The sequence below is a fragment of the Lactuca saligna genome, chromosome 9 (assembly GCF_052625555.1).
Source record: "Lactuca saligna cultivar CGN05327 chromosome 9, ASM5262555v1, whole genome shotgun sequence".
Classification (NCBI taxonomy): Eukaryota; Viridiplantae; Streptophyta; class Magnoliopsida; order Asterales; family Asteraceae; genus Lactuca; species Lactuca saligna.
Window position 1 is genome coordinate 93,014,662 of NC_136425.1, and position 8,004 is coordinate 93,022,665.

Genomic DNA, 8,004 nt, shown 5'->3' on the forward strand with positions numbered 1-8,004 from the left:
TACGATACCATTTGGGTAATTGTCGATCGTTTGACCAAATCCGCTCACTTCATCCTGACCAAAGAATCGTTCAAGATGGAAAAACTTGCACGAATCTACATCCAGGAGGTAGTTCGATTGCACAGTGTACCTGCATCCATTATCTCTGATCGAGATAGTAGGTTTACCTCTAGATTCTGGCGGTCTCTCCAGAAAGCTCTTAGAACCAAGCTTGACATGAGCACGGAGTATCTTCCTCAGACCGACGGAAAGAGTGAGAGAACTATCCAAACACTGGAAGACATGCTTAGGGAATGTGTCATCGATTTCGGCAAATCGTGGGACACACATTTTCCTTTGATCAAGTTCTCGTACAACAACAACTACCATACCAGTATCAAGGCTGCCCCGTTCGAAGCCTTCTACGGTCGCAAGTGCAGATCCCCTCTGTGCTGGGCCGAGGTAGGGGATACGCAACTAGCCAAGAGTCGAGTCCCAACAGTGCTCTCACTGGTCTTGAAATCATCCGTGAAAACACCGAAAAGATCATCCAAATCCGAGAACGATTGAAAGCCTCACATGATAGACAGAAAAGTTATGCCGATAACCGACGGAAACTTCTGGAGTTCCAGGTTGGAGACCATGTCCTGTTGAAGGTCTCGCCCTGGAAAAGCGTGGTATGCTTTGGAAAGCTTGGTAAACTTAATCCGAGGTACTTTGGACCCTTCGAGATCCTCGCCAGGATCGGTCTGGTAGCCTATAAACTTCGATTACCTCATGAACTCAGTAACATCCATCCTGTCTTCCAAGTCTCAAATCTCAAGAAGTGCTTATCTGATGAAACCCTAGTGATTCCCTTAGACGAGATCGAGATCAAAAAAAACTTGAACTTCGTGGAGGAACCGATCGAAATCCTGGATCAACAAGTCAGACGTACAAAGCAAAGCCGCATCCCGATAGTGAAGGTTCACTGGAATGCCAAGCGGGGACCGGAATTCACTTGGGAGCGTGAAGACTCAATGAAACTGAAGTATCCACCCCTCTTTCCTGATCCATGATTTGTATCTTAATTCTGAATTTCGGGACGAAATTCCCTCTAACGGGGGGATAATGTAACAACCCGAAAATTCACACCATTGCTTGTAACCCTTTTCGTAACTCATTTCGATAATCCAAACGCCGTTTCCAATTTCGTTTCCGATTTCATCATTTAATTAGGTCATAATTGTGGGACTTCGATTATGACTTAACGGGTGTCCTAATACTTTTAGAACTCACATTAGCTCTCCATATTAATAATTGGAAACATTTTATAATTTACCATATCGGGTTACGGTAACCCAATCGGGTGCGACCAAAAGCACCGTATAACGCCGGTATCGGGTAGAATTTCACCGTGTCCAAAACTTAGACACTATTTAAAGAGGTTTAAGCTTCTATTTGAAGCTTTTGCTCTCTCTCACTACTCTCTCTCTAACCTCTCTCCTTATCCAAAGATTCAAGGTCCAAAACATTGAAGGCTCCAAATCTTTGAGGTAACATCCCTAGCTTGTTGTATAACCTCTTAGACCTTCAAATTCGTGTTTAAACTATCATTGTGACCTAGAACATGTGTTTACGGCCAAGGAGCATGCTTGGTCCGTAAACACTTAATACTTGGGTTTTTGAGCAATTTAACCCCTCCAAATCATCATTGGGACTTAGATATGACCTTATGGCTTACAAACCTGGACTTAGAACACCATAGACATGGATTTTGAGGGACAAACATGAGTTTATGGCCAAGGAATATACTTGGGCCGTAAACCCCTCAAACAATGAGAGTAAACTCTTTTAAACATGTTAGAATGCCTTGTAACTTCACCAAAAGCCTTGGAATAAATCCTAGAATCATCTAAAAATAGTTTGAGAACCTTAAACATGTCAAACACCCTTCATTTGAGATTTTACGGCCATAGCATATTCTCCAGGGCTGTAAACTCCTAATTATGTGTCATTTGATGCCCTAAATTCGTATCAATGCTTGGAAAATTAGTTAGAATCAAATGTGATTCTCCAAAGCATCATAAAATAAATATGGTTTGAGCTTGGGGGAGTTTACGGCCGTAAACTCCATGTTTACAGCCGTGAACTCCCATAATTGGTGTACATGTTCATACATTTCATTCCAAGGCATTAGAAAAATCCATTCTAGCATTCCCCATGTCCATTATAGCCACTTAGCCCTCAAAATCACCCAATCATGATTTCACGGTCGTGATCTCATGTATGTAAGGGATATATGGCTGAAACTCATTAGGGAGTTTACTCTCGAGGAGTAAACTCAATTCCCAAGTTCCTCGCATCATTACACGTCTGTAGATCTCACCCGGGTCACTCCAAACACTTGTTTTGAAGTGTTTTCACTCGGTGGAGTGTATTATCATATCTAATTAGTGGTTTAAAGTCTAATTAGATACCTTTGGATACCATTTCATATTACATAGGAACCTCGTGTGTTAATAAGCCCCGAACCAACATTTAGTGTCCGAAACAGTTGCACCTTCTCGTCTGGTGAGTTCATACCCTTACCCCTTTTCACTGTTTTCACTGTTTTTAGGGGGAATACAAGCGAAGTACAAAGGATACTTGTACTCAAAACTTGTTTTACATGTGTGTGTTTCATATTTCATATGCTTTTGACACTGATAATCATATCAGATAATAGTTTGAAACTTGTAGGATAATCATATACATTACTTGTGAAATTGGTTATAAGTTGTTATGTTTATTATTTCACAAATGGATTTCCACATTTTTATCAGTTAAAAGCATGACATTTAAACCTTTGAACATAAAACTTTTGTACACTGTTTTTTCATCGGTAACACTCCACCGAGATACGCGAGTGGAGGATTATTGTATTATTACTAGTAAATTTGTTAGTCCTATATAATTGGAGACACATCCTCCGTAAACACTCCATAGAGATACACGAGTGGAGGACCGCAACCGTAACCAGAATCTCTTAGATTGGGAGCGTGACTTGAGTGTATAGATCTATACGGGGTTGACCACCCCACACCTGGCTGCTAGCTACAGCCGAACCGAAATGGTTCAAGGGTGACGAAAGTCATAAGGTGATGTGGACTACTTATTTCCATATTTAGTCTTATTGTATGGTTATCGAACTCGCAATTAGGATAACTGAGATTTACTTAATAGTAATAATGAATAAAGTAATTAATTTACTTTGTAACTATTAGTTTTATATATGTGTTAAAACTAATACATTTCACAAGATAACCGGGTTTTGAGTATACATCTTCACATTGGTAACCAACATTTAGGAAAATATGGGATTTTCCTGGGGAACATTGTACATAACCAGAAAAGTGTAACAAACCAGATAACTTTACATTCACAAGAGTAAACACGTTTTCAGTGTACAACTTTACATTACATTTTGGGAATTCAATAACCAACCTTCTTAAGAAAATATGGGATTTTCTAGGTGTGTGTAACATTTTCAATAATAGAAACGAAACTTGTACATTTTTCACAAAACAAAGCCACTTATGAACTCACCAGCATTATGCTAATTTTCAAACCGCTTGTATTCTTAGGTCAGTATTAGATAGGTACCCGAAGATCCTTTTCTTCGAAGATGGAGTGCTCACAAGACCCGTTTCATTTTGTTCATATATAATATGTATCACTTGTATAACTTTACTTTTGAAACAAATGTAAACTTTTCTATATGTAATGTAATGGTTGTTCTACTTTACTTACTATGTGCATTGCATTTGCTACACAACATGGATTCCGCCCCAGAAATGTTTTCGCCTTCGGTTTTCGGTGTGTGACACAGTCGTACGATCTCCATAATGTAGATTCCCATTAGTTTCTCCATCTTTTCTGTTCGTTTGATAGGTAGGAAGTGTGCTGATTTTGTTAACCTATCTAGGATGACCGAAATGGTATCGAGACCATCTGTTGTCTTGGGAAATTTGGTTATGAAGTCCATTGTGATCCGCTCCAAATTCCATTCAGGTATCTTTGATTCTTGAAGTAAACCTGAGGGTTTCTTGTACTCGACCATAACCTTGGCGCAAGTAAGGCACTTGCTCACAAAGGTAGCAATCTCCGTTTTCATGTTTGGCTACCCGTATACTTTTTAAGATCCAGATACATCTTATCTGAACCTGGGTCGACGGAATATTGAGTGTTGTGCGCTTCAATCAAGACAAAGTCTCTGAAACCACCATGCCTCAGTGTCCATATACGATTTATGAGATATAAGGCTCCGCCACCCTTGACTTCTAGGTTCTTATCCATCCCTCGTAGGGACTTACCCGCCATATTCTCAGGATTTAAGGATTCTAATTGAGCATCCTTTAATTTGTGTGGACAAATGGGAATGGGTAGTCAAAGTTAATGATTTGACTCAATGACCAGAGTATTCTTTCCGACTTAGGGCGTTAGCTACTATGTTGGCTTTACTGGGATGTTAACGAATTTCGTATTAGTAGTCATTGAGTACCTCGACCCATCGTTGCTGTGTCATATTGAGCTGCTTCTGGTAAGATATATGTTGAATTCTCTTGTGGTATGTAAAGATAGTTCTCTTCATACCACATAGGTAGTGTCTCCAGATCTTCATAGAAAATACCACTGCTCCTAACTCAAGATCATGTGTGGTGTAGTTGACTTCATGTGTCTTTAGCTGTCTTGAGGCATAGGTGATAACCTTACCTCGTTGCATAAGAACACAGTCGGGCCCTTGGTTGGATGCATCGCAATAAACCACGAAATCTTCTATTCCTTCTGGGAGGGATAGTATTGATGCGTTGCATAAGGCTCGCTTTAGTGTTTGGAACACCTTTTCTTGTTTCTCTTCCTAGTCAAAGGCCACGCCCTTTTGGGTCAATGTTATAAGCGATTTCGCGATCCTAGATAAGTTTTGAATGAACCTGCAATGATATCCAACAAGACCTAAAAATTGAGGAATCTCTGTAGGCGTCTTCGATGCTGAGTAGTTCTCAATAAACTTTATTTTGGAAGGGTCCACATAAATTCTATCTTCGCGTAGAGCTTCACTGATCGTAATGTTTCTAAGATCTGACGCAGATGCTTACCATGCTCTTCATTATTACGAGAGTAGATAAGTATGTCATCAATGAACACAATGACGAACTTATCCAAGTAAGGATGACATACCCTATTCATTAAGTCCATCAATATTACGGGCGCATTGGTCAATCCGAATGGCATCACTACAAACTCATAGTATCCATAACGAGTTCGAAAGGCTGTGTTGGGAACATCCTCCTCAAGCACTCGTAACTGGTGATACCCGAATCTCATATCTATCTTTGAAAAGTAATTCACCCATTGCAGTTGGTCAATCAAACCGTCTATTCGAGGTAAAGGGTAACGATTCTTGACAGTAAGCATGTTTAGTTCGCAGTATTCGATGAAAAATGGAACGATACGTACTTCTTTTTCACGAACAAAACCGGTGCTCCCCAGGGTGAGAAGCTTGGTCTAATAAAGACCTTGCTGAGGAGTTCATTAAGTTGACTAGATAGCTCCAGCATCTCATCTTTGTGATGGTAATCCTGGTAGTTCTTCTGGAAATATGTCGGGCAAGGCACGTGCTTCTGGGATGTTCTCTATATCATTAGTCTCTTGGCTCGTATAACTAAACATGAGCAAGGAATGCACAACATTCCTTTCGTAAAAATATTTATGGGCTTGTATACTCGAGATGATAAGAAGGTTGGTGTTGCGTTTTTCGCCGTAGATCACTACGGGTTCGTTAGATGGTAGATTAAGGCGAACGTCCTTCTCGTAACAAATGATGTCGGCACGATGAAGACTCAACCAATCCAAGCCAATAATGACGTCGAAAATTTTAATTGAGACCGGCATAAGGTCGATTGGAAATGAATGGCTATCTAGAGTTAGGGTGCAATCTATGTATATGCAGCTAGTGCTCTCAGTCTTTTCGTTAGCCATTTCTACAGTGAAGGGTTCTTTAAGTGTATGTGGTTTTTGGTTAATTAAGTGAGAAAATTTATGGTCCACGAAACTCCTCTCCACTCCACTATCAAACAGTATGCATGCATAAGATTTATCGAGGAGAAACATACTAGTGGCCTCTGTAGGGTCCGCTACTGCTTCCTCGTGGCCTATAGCCAAAACTCTTCCTACGTTGTTCGCGTTCCCTGCCTTCAGGCAGTTTCTTTTGTAGTGACGCACCTTGCCACATCCATAGCAAGCCTGGACCACTCGAGCACTTGAGACTTGGGCGATTCGCCTAGTCGGAGACTTGCAGAAACGGGCAGTGTACCCCTTCTTGTTACAGTTAGCGCACTACATTTCCTGGCAAGGTCCATTGTGGTGGAAGTTCCACTTGTTGCACTTGGGCAAGCTTCCAACACACTGCTTCACTGGTGCAGTAGAAGTCGGCGTTATCGTAGCATGCACAGCCACGACCTGCTGCTTTTTGGTAGAGTTCTGTGTTGCATTCTTTTTCTTGTTATCCTAGAACTTCCGCTTGTTGTCAGTGGTCTTGGAGGGTTTTGGGATAGCCAGGGTTGTTGTTGTCTCGCTGCAAACTCCAAGATTGATGAGTCGTTGTGCCAATCGCTTGGAACTGTCAAAGGTAGTGGGGTTTGAAGCTAAGAACTTCCCCTGAAGTGGAGGCACCAGCCCCCATATATACCTCTCGACTTTCTTTCCCTCAATAGGGACCATTCCCAGACATAGTCCCACTAGATCGCTTAATCTGGCGGTGTAGGTAACTATATCGGAGCCCTTCATGGTTAGGCTCCATAGTTCCTGTTCAACTTTGTGAACCTCACCCCTCGGGCAGTACTCTTCAATCATGAGCTCATTCAGAGCGTCCCATCCCATAGCATTAGCCACTATTGGGGTCAGTGACTTGACATGGCTATTCCACCATGTGAGGGCTCTGTTCGCAAAGGTACATGCAGCAAATTTTACTTTGCTTCCTTTCGGACATGAGCAGATCTCGAAGATCTGTTGGGTTTTGAGCATTCTAACACTCCTAAGTGTACATGTAACCATGAATACCTTTGATCTATGTTTTCTTTATTATACATGAAAATATGAACCTCCAAGGTATTATACTAATCTAGCATACAAAACAATGAATATTACAAGATAGAATACATACCTATTTGATGTAGAATGTCTTCATGAAGCTTGAGTGCCTAGTGCCCCAAGTGTGACACCTCAAATGGTTCATACAACATCATATGCACTTGGAAGACTTAGAGAGAAACACCACACTTCTATAATCGGCTAGGCCTTCTCTATTCTAACTTAGTGGCTGATTTTTCCAAGAGTATGATCTTTATATAGTTGTTACAATTAGGGTAAACCCTAATTGTCATGACTTTCCATTTCCTTGGATCCATGGGTTCAAATACACCATGGAGCATCCATGGAGCATCATATGGGTTTTAGCCCAACTTGATAATCCGTGGAGCATTAGTCCACTATACAAGTATGGATGATTTACGCAATCAACCCATATATTTAATTAGTCTTCTTTTGATCACTTAATTAATTCTAGATTAATTCTTGATCAATACTAGTTAAATAATCTTATTAATATATTATAACTTATAATATATTAACAAACCTTAAGTGTTATTTCTCTCATTATAGTCTATCTAAATGCATGATGCCATGCAACCTAAATGGACCATGCTGGGTCGGGTCAAGTCTTACCAGTTATAGTTATGACTTAGACATTAATCCAACAATATCCCACTTGGATAAGTCTAAAACTTTTATTGTGTATGACTTCAAGAACCAACTGGCAATCGTAGCTCTCAAAAGCTTCCGTCGAACTCTGACCTCGTAGATGAACACTGACCTTTTTCAATGACTTATCCATTAGATAAGGGATCATATATTCCTCCATTCCAGATATCATATTGACTGAGACATGGATTGTAAATCATTCTCTATGTCCATCTGTTGTTTCCCAATTTCCGATTTATGACGACT